The 18,864-nt window shown below is 37.0% G+C and overlaps 1 pseudogene; it reads left to right on the plus strand.

Annotated features, from left to right (window-relative positions):
- The first annotated feature begins 4,567 nt into the window (after positions 1-4,567).
- On the plus strand, positions 4,568-12,336 carry LOC103336280 (tryptophan aminotransferase-related protein 4-like; annotated as a pseudogene).
- The last annotated feature ends 6,528 nt before the right edge of the window (positions 12,337-18,864 follow it).

Raw genomic sequence — 18,864 nt, forward strand, 5'->3', positions numbered from 1 at the left:
CTACCATAACCTGGCCCCACCCCAACAATTGTTCCTATACATATTGGATTATATAGTTGCAGCTCATATTTTGCAAACCTTATACTTCATAATAATTTCATTGACAATAATATATCACATGTTTATAGTCCCACTTTACCTAATTAATATAGAGTAAAGAAAGAATGTAACGCCATATTAGCCGATTAATCCTCCAATAATACTCAAAATCAATGCCCTTTCTTATTTATTGTTGCAGGATTGAATTTTTCTTTTAAAAACTTGTGTTATGGTTTGGTTCCCCACACATATGTGACACCCTAATCCAATTTTAACTATTCATTTAACTTATTTAATTTATTTAATTGTGAAGTTACAATTTTTCCCTTGGGGTAGGGTCATTCTAGTCACTTTTTAATACGGTAGGATTTTGGGGAATTGAATGGCATTGTTGCAGTGGCACAACCATAAATATTTTGAAGTTAGATTTTAAAAACCAATCAGATTCTCTCTCTCCCCCGACGTCTCTCTTTACGAAACCCAAATAGCCAGCCACTATTTTGGCCGCAACTCCTCCGTTTGGCCACCTTCGGCCAAGAAACCGTCCCAAAAGAACTGCCTCCCCTCTTCGCATCCCACCCTTCTCCGCCACAACCACGCCTCTGTCACGATGATAGCTCAAACCACCGGTTTTCTCCGAATTAAGTCGTCGTTTTGGGACGATTCCGACTATGGAATTTGCCGATCCGGGTATGATTTCTCATCCTTTCAATGTGATCTAGCTTATGGTCGGGTTGGTTAGTATCGACTTTGAAGTTTTGAAGCTAGATTTAGGATCTAAGTTTTGACCGATTTTTGGCTAAAATTTTCGGCAAGCTCCGACCACTCTTTGGCCGTGGCCCAAGAACAAAAGTTGCTCCCTTCGTTGTCGTGATCACGTAGGTATAGGTATTGTTGGGTGTTTCGAGAATTTCACAGTCGTCAGAATTTTCTAAAGACACCCACACACTACTGGCACGTGGGCCAAGGTTGGGTGGCCCATTTAGTTCTAAAATGTTTCACATGTAAATCGAGCACGGCCGGTATGCTCGTATTCGAATTTGGTTATCGTTGAATTGACCCCATTTCCAAATATGTTGATCTATATACCTCTAGGATCATGTAGGAACTCGTGGATCGAGAGTTGAGTCGGATACTCCAAATCAATGATTCAAAGATTACATAAAACAGTAACAGTCCGATCGTGAGATCGAGAGTGATCCGACCACTCGATCTGGACCAAACTTGTAGGACGTGTTTATTAAACCTTGTTGAATCCATAGGGGCTTTCGGATCTTAAATCGAGGTGCGTGGGCCCCGTAGTCGATTGACCAAGTTTGAGAAGTTCGACCACTCGGTTGACCGAGCGTCTTCAGAGGTTATTTCACCTTTCTAAACACGTAATTGGACCCTAGAAACTTCTCAATCACGTCGTACACACACTTGAGTCTCAGGAAAACTAGGAGTTTATTTTAAAGTTCTCGTTCAAAGTATTTTAATTAATCTAGTCCTTGTATTCTTCAAAAGGTACTCCGATTCAACGCACTCAACAAGTAGGACCCTATCAGGGTCACACAACGTCGGACTTCCTGTGAGTGGACTTTGTTTTAAAATAGCGTTATTTTCAACGATTAAATTACCATGCCTTAGAATTTCTGGCGTGTGTGTTGTAGAGTTGTAGTCCCCCAATTAGACAGCTCATCCCTAAACGCAGGGTAGAAACCCTACGAGGTAGTCAAATAATCCCCATGCTGGATTGTTTCCCTAGTACTCGTGTTGGTGTGAAAATATTATATATATATATACTTATAAATTATATGATATGTATAGTTATGGATTACGGGGTGTATATATCTATACAATTTCAAGATTTTTCGTGTCTATATGTTTATGCACTTAACTATTTCAAAAGCTTTCTTTACATATTTCGTTTTATTTTGATAGTATCATATTATATCGGGGGTGTGAAAGTACATCAATTTCACATTGAATAGGTATGAATGTTTTTGATTGCATGTTTTTAGCATTGTTTAGTATGTTGTTTTGAATTATAATAAAACTTTGTTTTGTCCACTCACAAGTTTTCTATTTCGCCTCGAGTGATAGCTAGACTTGAACGGCGGGCAAGAGTGAACCCGAGCGAACTTTGTAAGATAACTTTTTTTTGTCTCGATTTCCGTTGAACTTTGTTGCCGCTCATAAACTGAATTTCTCTAGATTTCCTTTGTTATCACCCATGCTAGGGTTGGATGTAAGACCGAAGGTTGATTATGTAAATTGTGTGTTTCTACATTGTGCATGCTATTGGTTGGGATTTATTAATGTGTTTTGGCATGTTAAATTTTTTTTGGGAAAGTCCGTTTTTCAGAGGAGACTCTATCGAAATTTCGGCAGAAAGTCTCAACCCTCTTTCCTTTGATTTGGAGAAGAGGCTATGGATAATAAATGGGCCCGACTTGATTCGATGTCGAAATATCATAGGATCATCACGGATTACGAGGAGTTGAGCAGTCTTATCACATACAATCCTACCTCCGTCTTTGATCTCAGCCACAGTAATCATCTTCAACTAGACTATTCTATTATAATTAACCTAGAGCTTGATGAATTATATGTGCAATTACAAAGTTGTCAAGGGAAGCTAAAAAGCTTAGCTAAACATAACCTAACAACATTAAATCATACAAAACACGCAAGTTTTTAAGTTAATTTTGACTAATTTTCAATAAACTTTAAACATAAAACAAATACATATTAAATGCGACAGAAAAATACATATTGTCAAAATTAAAATATGCTCAACAACATAATTAAAGTGATATATTCAAGTTGTGGCTTGCAATCCTTTGCGAGAATTGATATTTTTTGTTATTGCTTCTAAATCAATAAGCAATTTTTTTTTCAGTATAGACAATCATATAATTCACTAGAAACTCGTTCACCATTTTGTTGCCAAGACTGTTTTAACAAGTGGGTGAGTTAGGGCTAAAGACTTTACCATTTAGTTGAAATCGAAGTGTTTTGGTTGGGATTCAGAAAACAAAGTCATGATCTCCGTAAGCGGAGAAGGTAGTCAAACTGATAAGTTCTTTTATTCTAATGTGTATATTTACTGTTGCCCTACAACTAAATTGAAAAAGAAATAGACTTTTTTTTATAACTTTAATAGATTAATACATACTGAACTATATTTAAAATAACTCATTTACAGGGCTATATTTTCTATTTAAACCCCACAATTCTCTTTGTTCACCCCAATACTTAAATTATTAAGCTGTAAGTTTTATTATTGTGTAAAAAGACAAAAAATGTCATCCAACTTAATACTTAACCCTAATACATCTATACACACTCTTCATATTAAGTTTTAGAAAAATACAAATTCTTCTACATTGTATTGCCAGAGACGTAGAACATTGAAGAGCATGTCTCTTTAAAATCTACGTGTGAGCTAATGGAAAGACTTGTTAATTGTTTGGCTGTAATGATCTTATTCTCCTTCCCTTTGTTGATTGCTTTTGTTTTTTTGTTTTTTGTTTTTTTAAAATACCTAATGTTTTGGTAAAGCTGTTCTTTTTCTCTAGAAAATATTAAATTTTGGATTTGGGTTTGTTTGTGTTTTTTTTTCTGCTGGGAGCAGTAATATTATTATCACTTCTGGCATTCCGGTGTGCATCTAAAATCATAATCCTATTGCTACAACTTCAATAGTTGAGTAATTTTTCTTGTTTCTTTTCCATTCTGATAAAAGCTTCAATGTATTCTCCATTGATGGCCGATCAGATGGCCTACTCCTAGTGCAAAGTGTAGCACCTCAAGTACCAGTTTTATCTCCTCTCGCATCGGAACGTTCGTACCAACTTCATTCTCATTGTAAATTTCTCTCATAACAACTTCCCTTGACTTACTCTGTATGCTTGCTCCTAAATTCATCAACCTGCCATTGCTTAAAATTTCCAGCATGATCTCCCCAAAGCTGTATACATTCCTCCTCTAAGGGTAGCTTGTGGGGTTTAAATAGAAAATTTCTTTTCTTTCTTATTTTTTCAGATTGGGGTGTATTTAAGGGTAGTTTGGGAAGATAGTGGGGTTTTCTTAGAAATTGTGAAATTTTAAATTAAAAGTTAGGGTGAACTTAGAACATGGGGTGAACTAAAAGAAGTATGGGGTTTAAATAGAAAATCTATATTTTTTTTTTCCCCAAAAACTTCCGTGGGGTACAGCCCACCACTGCCATTGAAGTAGTTAATTTAATCGACATGCAGTGCAGCCTCCGTAATATTATATACCGTGTAGATATATATGTAATATTATATACTACGTATATATATATATATATATATGGTCAACTGTAAAGTCGTCAAATATATATATATATATATATATATATGGTGGACTGTAAAGTCGTCAAGGCTTTGCCTCCTAATGCATATTAAATTTGTCATTGCTCTCCTATTTCTAGATCTGTTTTACATACATCATTAAGGCTCCTATATATATCTTCATTAAGGCTCCTATGCAAGAGCCTGAAAAGAAGAATTAGACGTATATGGCTAAGCCACAAAGCTCCTACCTTGTGTGCCTAGCATTTTCTTTAGTTTTCAATCTATTATTGATCTCTAAACTATATGTGGGTAGAGAGTGGGAACTGAGTTGGATCAGAAGAGCTGCAGAAGAAGCTGAGTATGTGGCAGCCATCTCTTGCTCGGGGCATGGAAGAGCCTACTTGGATGGGTTAACTCTTGATGGCAAGGAGCCTGTTTGTGAATGCAATTCTTGCTATGGAGGCCCTCATTGCTCTAAGTTTTTGACTGGTTGTGCAGCAAATGCTGACAGGTCTCTCTCTCTCTCTCTCTCTCTCTCTCTCTCTCTCTCTCTCTCACACACACACACACACACAATAAACACACTATTCTTAGCTGGTTTGGGAGCTTGGGAAATTCGGAGGGCAGAAAGGTTGTACTGAAAAGGAAAAAAAAAATTAGCCGAAAAGTTGTTAATTCAGAAAATTTGAACTAGGAAGCTTAGGAAAGTCCAGCAATAAAAAATACCTAACTGAAAAGTCTAGGGGATGTGAAAAGCAATGTTTAGTTTAATTATTAATATATTTAGTGCATTTCTAGGGACTTGGTTTTTTCCTTTTATTATGGAATTTGGAGCCGTAAAAGATTCCAAAAACAAAACTCACATGACATATATTAGTAATGTAATGTTTTAAAATAGGGGTCTCTTAGATCACAAGGGTTATTCCTAATAAACTCTAATATTTATATTTAGAATAAAATATTCCCTCATATATACAATACAAATTTATAAATAAACTCAATTCTAGACATGTATTTATAAAAAAACCCAAACACTATTTAAATATAGAAACACGCCCAAAATCAACCCCAAAATCAACAATAGTATATTTTTTGGGTGTGTATATAAATGGGTTTTGAGTGTGTATAATGATGGGTTTTGGGTGTGTTTATAAAGTAGTTTTGGGTGTTGGATTTTTTTATAATTTCAGCCCCCATTTTGGGTGTTTTAGTGACAAAGAGTAGTGGATGATAGTTATACGTATTTCTCTTAAAAGAAGAATATCATTCATCAACAAGGGATCTTTTTTGGCACCATCTCCTCATCATGCTTCTTATGAATCTTTTGGTACACCGTATTAGACTCTAGATATGAGTAAATAGTCCATGTCAGTTGTTTGGTGTCAACTTGTATTATTTAATTACCTGACTATTTTAAATGAGTTGGGCTTTTAATACTCTCCTTACCTGACTAACTGATACAACCTACACACATCGGTTTAGATAATACACGCTTAATTATACGGTTAGGGAAAAATAACACACACGTTCACGTGAAAAATTCTATTTTCATCTTCTTCTCCCTGGGGTTTTTCTCTGCTATCTTCTCCACAAGTTATTCTTTTCACTCTTCTTTAGGTCTCCATCTCTCTCTCTCTCTCTCTCTCTCTCCAACTTGCTTCTTCTCTCTTATCATGTCTTTATCTTCTCTTTCTTTATATATTTCCTCTTTTATTGAATCTTGTGAAAATTAAGTTATGAGTTTTTATTTTTGTGGAAATTAGGTTAGGAATGTAATTGCGTCGTAGAATTATTTATTTGTCTATGTTTTGCATTGAATTGGAACTCAATTAATGTTTCAGAGAGCAACCAAAAAGCTTGGGTTTGGTTGCTGGGGAGTGGATGAGTTTGGATGAGTTTGGTTCATAATTCAGTTTTCCAAAATTCAAGCCTCAGTTTGGTGGACGAGTGGATTGTTCGATTTAATTTGGTGAATGCTGGAAATTAAATTTTAGTTAACTAAAATGAATTTAGGCAAATTCATGATGATGGATGGATATATGGGATTAATGGCAAGAAGCAACATGTAAATTAAAAGCCCTTTTAACTTCCCACTAAATTACTCCGTTTCCCTATGAATTTAAATTTTCATTAAATTATCAAAGAATTTAAAAAAAAAAAAAATAGTCTGATCTGATGTTATCCGAAACAGCACCAAACACAATATATCTTAGTCAAACTATTTATCCGGAACAACACCAAAAGCCTTATAATATTATAGATAAACAATCAGTACTTTCCAGAACATATTAATACTATCTGAAGAAATTAGTCAATATAGTCTGACGTACCAAACGAGCCCTTAAATACTTCTACTAACTTTCAAATGAACTATTGCTCTTCAGTCTATATCAAGTCAGTCATACAACACTACGTACTGCATGTAAGGATAATGTTACAGTGTAGTATTTTTTTTCTTTACACAAACGATATCGAAGGAAAGGAATTCAAACACAAAATCTCACGTGCAAAGGACTATGCAGCCAAAAAAATTTGGTAGGACGGGCACTGGCGGATCCACAGAGGAGCAAAGAGGTGCAGCTGCACCTCTCCTCGCCGGAAACTTCCTGGGGATGTCAGAATTTGCCCCTTCGCTATTGCCCACCAATTGTTCGACTAAATGCCTCAAAGATGTTGTTTTGTTTGCTGCTGTGTGAGACTCTAAATATTTACCTTAGATTGTTGGGCTCGATCTCACGAGCATGTAGGAGAAAACGGTTCATTAATTGGAGCTCCACAACCAAAGTTATGAATTTTCGAAGTTTTTCTAGAATTAAAGTTAGAGTTGCAGAGGCTCTTCGAGGAAGAAGAAAGACTCTGCTTCTCACTTTTGATTTTTTTTAAATGGTCCAATAGCAAGCTGACACATGTCCATTTCTAATTGGCCTAACTTAAAAAATTCATTAAAAACTCATATGTGTGCCAAAAAATTCACAAAAAATTATCTAGAACTTTTAATCACGTGTACTTTTATCTCTGACCTCCAAATCACATGTGCTTTTGGTTAGATTAATTGGTATTGACTTTTGTTAGATTAATTAAGTAATTGACATGGATTTTGTTCATATTTGATATGAATTTTGGTAAACTAATTGTGTCACTGACATGGATTTTGTTCATATTAATTGATATTCCATACAGACTGTAATCAATTAGTAATACACGTAAAATTCTTATTTGTTTTAATTACGAATAACATTAGTATTGTTAAAATTCTAAGGGCATTTGGTTGTCTAAATTAATTTTGAATTTTTAGCCTTTTTTTTTAACAAACTACATGGATATTAGACTTGAACCTTGGACCTTGCTCGAGTCCTTTGCGATTTTCAGTCTTTTAAATCTTGCACCTCCCCTGAAAAATTCCTGATCCGTCACCGAGGACGGGTTCATATTTCTTTTTTCATTTTACTGGATAGATTAATTACTTCCATAAGTGACCACCAAGATTTCTGTCACCATGCCAAGAATAGGGTAATACAGTGGCTTGACAAAGGGAATATCCAAAAAATAATAATTTGTGCCAAAAGCTGCTCTACCTAAGTCCACCTTTCCACTATTAAAACTTACCTCCAAATTGAAAGCTCCGTTCAATTTCTCATCCTATTGAACGGAGCTTCCAATTTGGATCTAACTAATTTAATGGTGAAAAAATTTAAATGGCACATCTAAACTTTATGATCATCATCAGCTCATGTGTGTTGTTGGATGCAGTGGGGATCCATATTTCTTGTAGCCATTTTGGATGCAACATGCATCAAAAAGTACACTTGTAGTAGCAGGTTGGCATCGAATGAGCTATACCTTTGCTGATCAATCTTACATCTCAGCAGAGCTTGAGAGGCACATTCGCAAACTTCATGCCATCGTTGGAAATGCCGTGACTGGAGGAAGATACATTGTTTTTGGTGCTGGCTCAACCCAACTTCTCAATGCTGCAGTTCATGCACTGTCTTCCCATAATTCAACCTCCTCCTCCTCGCCTGCAAGTGTTGTAGCTTCAATTCCTTACTACAATGTGGGTGCCAAACTTACTGCTTACATATTTAACGGACAAAGAATGAATAAATAAACTTGTATCATCTCAAGAAATCATCTTCTATATTATCTCTCTATAGTATATAGATAGTATTAACATGTGTACGTGTGTGGACCTACTTCTCTGGTGCGTGATACCTGTATACATAAAATCACCAATTGAGATGGTACAAATAGTACGTAGTACTACTACAAATATACTGCTGACTGATATATACAGTTTTGATGTTCGATTTTCCCAATATTACCAAATACAAACGGAGTTTTTTCGTTCGATGGACTATGTATTTCGAGGAGATGCATCCTTGTTGCAGAACATCTCAGATGCTACTAATGTTATTGAGTTTGTTACCTCACCAAACAATCCTGATGGCCAGCTGAATAAGGCAAATGTTCAAGGTCCAAATGCCAAAGCAATCTATGATCGTGTCTATTACTGGCCACATTTTACAGCAATTCCTACTCCAGCAAATGATGATATCATGATATTTTCAATTTCTAAGCTCACTGGCCATGCTGGTAGCAGATTCGGGTACGTAACAACCTAACCATCATTTTCTTTGCATATCTTTTCACTTCTATTTATTTTATTTTATTTATAAACTTTATCACCTTGCTATTATTGGGGACTTCTTTCCCTTCTATATCACAACATATATCCGGAACCAAAAATGCAGAAAATGCACTGCATCTAGGACTTTTTTTGACATTTTTCTATTGATTGGGGCCATATATATTATACTAAATTCACACACTACACAGATGCTAGGACTCGAACTCAGGACATTTCATTGGGGGAGCAATTGCTCCAAAACACTACAGTAGTAACTAGTAAGTCATTTGCTAGTATATGTTCTATACAAAAAGATAGAGGCCCCCCCATTCAATTTTCCATTTAGGCATTGAGTTGAAAACCAAACGCTTCACAGTAGCTATTGAAAATACCTGCAGGATGACTCAAAATGCTTCTTCGTAACTCAACTTCTGTCACGGGATGATCTTCGACACTCCTTATGTTGAACGCAATACTGGCCACGATTGCTTCAAGCTCACCGGAGGAAAACCGCCACCACGGTCTTGGTGCCCTCAACCGTATGAGTCACCGACATGCATATGAATGCAATATGAATGATTAAAGTGTTTGATAAATCACCAAGTAAACATTGAACACTTGATGATTTATCTCAAATATACGCACAGCAGCTTTTCTTAGAATTCTATATGCTCAAAACAAATATCTCAAAAGCTGTTGAATAAAAGAATGGCACATAATCTTTTATACAAGACTTGTTCTCTCTCATGGGAGAGAAACCCAATAGGCCACGAATCTTCAACTTCCTATTGCACCACAACCTATCATCAATAAGAGATTTGATTCACCTTGGACTCAAAGTAATGACGCCTCTCTTTAAACCAAATTAACTAAGAGGTAAGCAACAAGCAAAGTCACAATAGGAAAAGATAATATTTTAACTTCAATTAAAATAGAGTTGAACTAGGAAAGTAATCTCAAGAGATAAAATCTCATCTTATTAAAAATAAGATTAACATAAAAATACTTGAGTGAAAATAGCTCCAACTAGGAATCCTATAATGAATGCGTGATTATGTCATGATTTACCTGAGGTCAAGATTCTCATATGGTCAGGGCATGCCTCGGAAGTGTGGGGTTGAAAGAGTAGTGACAAAGCGTTCAATAACAATTCCTCACAAACTAATTTTCACCGTATACTAAAGTCTAGGAAATGCCAATACGAATTTCGTACTAACAGCTATAATATTTGTTCTTGTGCATCTTTGCACAGGTGGGCGGTGGTAAAGGATGAGTCTGTGTTCTAAAAGATGACCATGTATACGCTCATAAATAGCATGGGTATTTCTCGAGATGCTCAGCTGAGAGCTTTGAAGGTTTTGAATGTAGTCCTTGAAGGGGGAGGAAAGGATATTTTTGAATTCGGATATAACACTTTGAGGAAGCGCTGGGAAAAATTGAGCAACATCCTCTCTGTATCAAATCGCTTTAGTCTGCAAAAATTTGCACCCAAACTGTTAGTACGAAATTTGTATTGTCATTTCCTGGACTTGTTTACTGGATGTTTTGGCACAACTCATTCAACCCCATACATCCGAGGCATGACTTGACCGATATGAGAAACTTGACTTCAGGTAAATCATGACATAATCATGCATTCATTATAGGATTCCTAGTTGGAGTTTTTTTCACTCAAAGTATTTTTATCTTAATCTTATTTTTAATAGGATTAGATTTTATCTCTTGAGATTACTTTCCTAGTTGGACTCTATTTTGATTTAAGTTAAAATACTATTTTTCATCCTTGACTTGAAAAGGACATTTCATTGATACCTATTTGATCTCTTTGATAAAGATTGTTATCTTGAATAACAATCCTTGCATAAGTTGACGAATTATATAGTATTAGTGGTCTCAATGGTTTTTGACGTTATTCATTTTGTGCCCATATTGATTCACAACAAATAGTCATAGTTGAATAGCTTAATTGGGTGTTCATATTGCATCAGGTTAGAAGTCTTAGTTGAATGGGTCTTATAGTTGCATTGGAAGTGTAGTGACGTGGGGTTTCTCTCCAGGTAGAGAAACTGGCTTTGAATAAAAAGGATTGTTGTTCCTTTTCATCATTAGCTTTTTTCAACGCATGAGTTTTTGAATATATTGAATCTGTTTTTGTGAAAGCTGTAGTTCTTATTTTTCTTAGATAAATCATCAAGTGTTCCTTGTCTACTTTGTGATTTATCAAATCCTTTCATCATTCATATTGCATTCATATGCACGTCGGTGACTCATACGGTTGAGGGCACCAAGACCGTGGTGGCGGTTTTCCTCCGGTGAGCTTGAAGCAATCGTGGCCAGTATTGCGTTCAACATAAGGAGTGTCGAAGATCATCCCGTGACAGAAGTTGAGTTACGAAGAAGTCGGTAAACATTATCTAGAATGTGTCTAGGATAAGTGTGTGAGTACTTCTTGTAATCATCGTTCTATAGTGGATTTGTGTTGGACTGAGGAGTCCCGTGGATTTTCCCCAGAGGTGGGGTTTTACCACGTAAAATAATTCTCTGCGTGTTCTTTTATTTTCTGCCCAGCACGTTACAGGATTGATAAGCCATATCAATCCTGCTACCGAAGTTTATTTTTATTTATTTGATTAGAATCTTAAATTGGCCTATTCACCCTCCTCTAGGCATTTTGAGTCATCCTGCAGGTATTTTCACAAACACTGCACCTTTTTCAAGAAAACTAGAGGACCTTCACCAGGTAACATTCTCACCACAACTTGCGTATGTTCTTTTATCAAAATAAATCAATCAAGAACGACATAAAAAATTAAATTAGTTTCGGTCGTCAAAGGACTTCACCACTCGAAGCCTTTTTCTGTGAAGATTTTTCTCTCCTTGATCTAAATTTCGTTGCTCATTTCATGTTGAAGCATTTATAATTTCCTTTTAGCTAATATATATACATACCATTTAACACTACTATCATTCTGACCAATTGTTGCTTACCGGATATGGCTGTTGGATGTTCCCATGATCATATGATTCTGATAATATTATTACCTCTGAAAATTAAATTAATTAAGTGATCAAAAGAGCTCATTTATGAAAAATTAATAAATTTCCTCACTGCAGCTTATGCATGGGTGAAGTGCGAGAGGGAAGAGGATAAAGATTGCTATGCAGTCCTCCAAGAAGAAGCCAACGTTTACGGATGTAGAGGTTCTCATTTTGGCGCTGAAGATCGATTTGTGCGTCTCAGCCTCTTAAGGAGCCAAGATGATTTTGATTTATTGCTTCAACGACTCAACCAATTAGTCTTGGAAGAAAGTCATCGGCAAAGCTATTTTGTCCACGATTTGAAGACAAATTAGCCACATGTTTATTAGAAGCGATTTATATTCAACACTTCTCTTCAAGTAGGGACAATATCTATGTGATTTGAACAACTACAGAAAATAAATAATCAAAATCTTAAAATAGGGAAGCGCTACTCATGGTTCCGTAGGCTATCTCCAACTATAATGGGACTAAACCTAAATTTTCAAGTTCCAAAATACAACTATTAATGTATTCTCCGAACTCAATCGGTTTCACTTGAGCTCTAATAGTTGGTTCTCCTCCCAATAAGCAAGGAGTTTCTCCAATAGACATTCTTCGCATGGTTGAACGGACTAGGAGATTGCACTTGTACACAATATATAGGACATGACACATTCTTCACAATAGGACATTCTTCATTGGATTCCTTTATCATCCTTCAATTATTTTCTAAACCATTACCCATCTCCTATTGTCTTGTTTCAATCATGTTCTGAATCCTTGTCCATCTATCTTTATATCACTTTATTGGATTCGCTTAGCTTTCCCTATCTTTTCTTATCTTCATTCAATTATGATAAGATATATATAGGCCATCTCGTTTTGTCATCTTGCCATTATTTCATGAGTGGGAATTTTTGTTTACCCTACACCTTACCCCTTTGAATAGGCAGACATTGCTTTGGTTCTTGTGGAAGGCAGCTTAGTAGTGGGTGAAGTATGGGAGGGAAGAGGATGAACATTGGTATGCAAGTGCTCCAGGAAAAAGCAAAAGAACAATAGTAATTACATGATGGTGTTTAATGTTAATTCTAAGTTCTACATGGTTCTTAGGACTCAATTAGGGTTGGATAATCATGTAACTTGACCCAGGGCTTTACGATTTAGGTTTCGCTCTCAATCTTGGGCTCTAGTGAGATTTAATTAAGACACCCAAACGAAAATAAGTAATTTATTTTTTCATTTTTGCACAGCAAAATTAAATCAGTAACATATTTAAATATTCACTAAAGAAATAATAATTAATACGTAATTAATATAAGTTGGCCAAAAAAATAAATAAATAAACAAATTTATATTTTTAAAATTCAAAAAAAAAAAGAAAAAAAAAACCCTTCTCTAGACAAAATTTCATCGGCAAAGGAAATATTCGTCGGGAGAAGTCTAATCCGACAAACATTTGCCGGCATAGTCCTGTGCAGAGGTCTTTTCCTAGTTTGCTATTTACAGGTATAGTCAAGGCTATACTTTAAAAAATTCTTTTTGGGGGTATAGCCGCGCGATCTTAAGATAGTATATTTTAAAGTATAGCCATGCGGCTATATATTTAAAAAGGACGCACTCAAAGACATAGGTGCCACATGTCAAAAAGATGAGTACATATGCGGCTATACGATTTATTTGAAAAATTCAAAAAGAATCTAGTATAGTGAGTCGGCTCTACGATTTATATATGTATATAAAGACACACCAGCGCCTATGCGCCACGTGTCAAACCAAGATACAAGGCGGCTATAATATTTTGTTTTAAAATTTAGCAAAAATTAGTATAGCCACCGGCTATACTATTTTTAAAGACAATTAGGGAAAAACTGAGTATAGTAGTGCGGATATACCATTTTTTTTAATATATATTATTTTTATTCAATAGTATGTAAGAATTATGCGTATAATACGTTAATTTTATGTGTCTTATTGAAATTTTTGTAAAAAATAGGTGCATTAAACATGAGAAATACATGCGTACATGTATAAATATTATTAAACGTGAAGGTGCTAGAATCTTTATACGAGTAATAACTCTGGAAAAGTAAAAATGAAAAAGGGACAATAGATACTCAAGTAATGGTCTAATAGTAATGGATAGGGCTCTTGGGCTATAGAGGAATATAATTAGGACACCCAAACGATTACACAAAAGACTTAGTAAATAGAAATCAATTATTTTGTGGACTTTTGCTATAACTTTTTATATTAAAATTTAATTACTAATTAAAGTGATTCAAAAAGACTAAGATATTACTTAATCACACATATTAAATTAAAGAAGTAGGCCAAAAAACAAAAGTAAAGAAACTAAATATATGTTTTTTAACATTTTTATTCAAAAAAACGTATAGCCACCTGGCTGTACTGTGTATATATTAAACAAAGAACGCTCCCAACCCCTAAGTGCCACGTGTCAAAATAGTAAAGCTTTACATACATATATATATATAATTAGGAAAAACGAGTATCACACGGCTATACCATTTTTTAAAAAATTCAAAAAAATAGTATAGCAGGTCGGCTATACTATTTATACGCACCTAAGCGCCACATGTCAAATGTAAAGCCGATCGGCTATACTTTTTTTTTTTTTGAAAATGAGTATCGCCGACTATACTATTTTTTTGAAAAACAATTAGGAAAAACTTATGCAATGTGTCGCTATACCATTTTATTGCATATTATTTTTATTCAGTAATATGTGATAATTATGTATATAATATGTAACACCCCGACCCCAAATTTATCCCATGTTTTAATTTATTTAAGTGGAATTGAGAAATTACCCGTGGGATATGGGTATTTTAGTCATTTTCTTATCCGGAAGGAATTTGGGAATTCCGGTTGTACCGTAGAGCACGGTGAGATGAGTCCGTAAACACGTAGTGGGCTCGAATCGGAGTTGTAACGAGAGAGATATGATCAAATGAAGCTCAGTGGCATAATCATAAATATTTGGAAAATGGATTTTTGATAAAAAGACGGAACGCCCCGTCTCTCTCTCTCTCTCGGTCTTCTCCTTCGCGCGACACCCCACGGCATTGCTTCACCGACGGCTTGTTTTGGCCACCGCCACGGTGCACCACCACCACGACGGTCGGGTTCGAACCGCCGTCACCCGAACCTTTCGACCATCCCGACGGCGGCAAGCCGGAATCCGCCGGAAAAAGCTCGGAATCGCGCCGGTTTTGACAGAACCGCCGGCTCCATTCGTCGTCATCCGCCACCATTTCCGGCGATCCGGTATGGATCTTGAACCTCTCAAGTTCTTGCTGCTTGGGTTAGATTCGGAGATTTATGCGTTTTGGAGATCGATTAAGGGAGGGAAGTTTGGCGGTTTTGACCTCCGATTCTGCCACTTCAGTTTTGGGGTATGCCCAAAACAAAAGTGACTCCAAATTAGGTGTATTACCTAGGTAGGAGTCTTGGCTCACGATTTGGAAGTTTTCCGCGATGCGGTATTGCTTTGGACACCCGCCATTGCGTGGGCACTATAGCCGAGGGCATTTTTGTCCCACTGTGATCCTCTCGATGTCACGAGCGTAGGTGTGCTCGGATTTCATTTTGGGTACCGTTAGAGTCCCGAACGGATATCGCATATCGCATATTTTCCGGGTTCACTAGGTTTGGACCGTTGGATGGTCCTAAAGTTATACTATGTTGATCTAGGTATTACCAGGATCGATAGGATTCGACGGATCGTAAAATGGAGTCCTGATACTCCGGAAATGCCAACCCTAGGGTTAGGGTTTTAGTAATCGTCCGATCGTGCGATCGTGAGCGATCCGACCGTCCGATCTGGACCAAACTTGCGGACGTGTGTCCTAGACCTTGTAGAACCTATAGGAACCGGATCGAATTTGGAGGTTGTGGGCCTGAATCTGTTTGACCAAGTTTGGGTAGTTTGACCCTGGGTTGACCGCTAGACTTTTGTTGTAGTTCTACCATCCCAGGAGGGTTAGAATGACCTTAGTGACAGGTCTTGAGCGTTGTTAAGTTAAATGGTTTATACGTGAATTTAGGATATTATTATATAATTTAAATTGCGGAATTATCAGATGCTATGCCAGGGTTGAGGTTTGTATAGGAGTAGAAATTATACATTATATATTAAATTTTGTGGATGTATAAAGGTAAATAAAGCGATTAAATGTTAGCTTACAGTGCTATACGCACTACCCCACGTACCCCTATATTGTGATCATGTTGAGGCCTTTAAACCCGTGGTGGTGAGAATGTAGCAGCCAAAGTGAGCAGTGTGGGCTGGTGAGAATGTAGTCGAGGCCCGATGTGAGGTCGCACGCGCTTTGGATTAGCCGGCGTGTTGTGACCCACGTGGCGGGTGCGTCCCGACGATGAGGAGTTATGATTGTGTGAGGCTGGTGAGAATGTAGCCAGCCCAGGTGTAGGTCGCACGCGTCTTTGGATTAGCCGGCTTGTTGGCACCCCATACGTGGCGGGTGCGCCCTACGTATGAGGAGTTATGATTGTGTGAAGTGGTAAGAATGTAGCGGCCCGGTGTGAGGTCGCACGCGTCTTTGGATTAGCCGGCGTGTTGGCACCTCATACGTGGCGGGTGCGTCGACGTATGAGGAGTTATGATTGTGTGAGGGCTGGTGAGAATGCAGGCCCGGTGTGAGTCGCACGCCGTCTTTAGATTAGCCGGCGTGTTGATCCCCATACGTGGCGGGTGCGTCCGGCGTATGAGGAGATATGATTGTGTGAGGGTTGGTGAGAATGTAGCGAGGCCGGTGTGAGGTCGCACGCGTCTTTGGATTAGCGGCGTGTTGGCGGACCCATACGTGGCGGGTGCGTCCCAACGTATAAGGAGATATGATTGTGTGAGGGCTGGTGAGAATGTAGCGAGCCCAGGTGTGAGGTCGCACGCCGTCTTTGGATTAGCCGGCGTGTTGGCGGACCCCATACGTGGCGGGTGCGTCCGGCGTATGAGGAGAGATATGATTGTGTGAGGTGGTGAGAATGTAGCCCAGGTCGCACGCGTCTTTGGATTAGCGGCGTGTTGGGACTCTGAGGCCGGGTGTGTCCCGTCGTATGAGGGGATTATGTGATATGATGATGAGATCTCACGTGTCGTAGGTTTATCCGGCGTGCGGATATGTCCCATACGTAACTTTGGATGTTTCGGCGTATGGGGAGATATTGTGATTGTGTTTGGTGAGTGGTGATGAATAGATCCTAGAATGTATGTAGTTGTGTGGCTGTAATGGTTTCTCACGATATTAGGAGTCGGGATAGATACTGAAAGAGCTACGTGTGGCTTGATCCCTTAGTAGGTACGTAGGCGACTGAAGTTACTAGGTGCAGCCACAGATTAGACCCCACTTAGGTGGTCTTATTGAGATTGGTTCGGACCTTGTTGTTGGTCCTGAAACTTGGTTGAATTGAGATTGGTCTGTAGACTGAGTGAGTGAAGGTGTGCATAAATAGATTTTGAATTTATTATATGCATGTTTGACGATTAAGTTATTTTAAAAACATTGTGGCGATTCAGCTAGAATCATTTGAAGGCGGAGGCCTTTATATAAATTGCATGAGATTTTATTATGCGTCTTGATTGGTGATATTAATTGTGAATTTTGTGCGAGGTTGAAATTGGGAAATGTTCAATTTACGGAAGACTATGCAAATTTGTGAAAGTCTCGTGCCTTAATTCTCTATAGTAGCGAGAACGTAGATTTATGGAGTGAACCCGGCGTGGGTGTGATGCGGGGTCTCCGAGGTTAAATCTCGAGTTCGGGAAATTCGGGACGGGTCTGTCATAATACGTGAATTTTATGTGTCTTATTGAAATTTTTGTAAAAAATACATGTATTAAACATGAGAAATATCTGCGTACGTGTATAATACATTATTAAACATGAACGTGCAAAAACTTTATACGAATAATAACTTTGAAAAAGTACAAAATCAAAAAGGGACAATAGATACTCGAGTAATGGCCTAATAGTAATGGATAGGGCTCTTGGGCTATGGAGAAATTTAATTAAGACACCCAAACGATTTCACAAAAGACTTAATAAATAGAAATTAATTACATTATCAACTTTTTCTTTAATTTTTATATGTTAAATAATAAGTGAAATATAATTACAAAGCAAAGTGATTACATATAGTAAATTAAAGAAGTAGGCCAATAAACAAAAGTAAAGAAACAAATTTTATATTTTTAAAATATTAAAATATAAAAAAAAAGAGTAGAGCCGGGCGGCTATACTATAACGCTCCCATCCCCTAGGTGCCACGTGTAAAATTGTATAGCCGTGCGGCCATACGTTTTAAAAATAAAAACTGAGTATAGCCAAAGAGGACCCCATCTATTAGGCGCCACATGTCAAAAGGACTCTCCTAGTTACATTAGTTTGTACCTTTTAAATATTATTTTGCTAGTTTCAACATATCCAAAGTAGATATTAATCTTCCACTATATGATATTTTAATATAATTCTTAAAACATACGTTATTCTTATTCATATATATATATATATATATATGTGTAAAAGACTATAACCGCTCGTGTATACTATTTATTAAGGACAATTTATACATAAAAGAACTAAGATACAGCCTTGGCTATGCTATTTAGAAAAAACTTAAAAAGGTTAGCCACGGCTATCGACAAAAAGGCGCGCCCAAGGCATAGGTGCCACATGTCACAACAGTTTTATTTATTTATTTTTTTTTTAAAGGAAAACGCGTATAGCAATGCGGCACTATTTCTTTAAAAAATTCAACAAGAATCTAGTACACGGATGGCTATATGATTTCAAATGGGATATGCGCCACGTGTCAAGCAGTACAGATGGT

This window comes from Prunus mume, linkage group LG6, assembly GCF_029339155.1.
Source record: "Prunus mume cultivar Tortuosa linkage group LG6, ASM2933915v1, whole genome shotgun sequence".
NCBI classification, from domain to species: Eukaryota; Viridiplantae; Streptophyta; class Magnoliopsida; order Rosales; family Rosaceae; genus Prunus; species Prunus mume.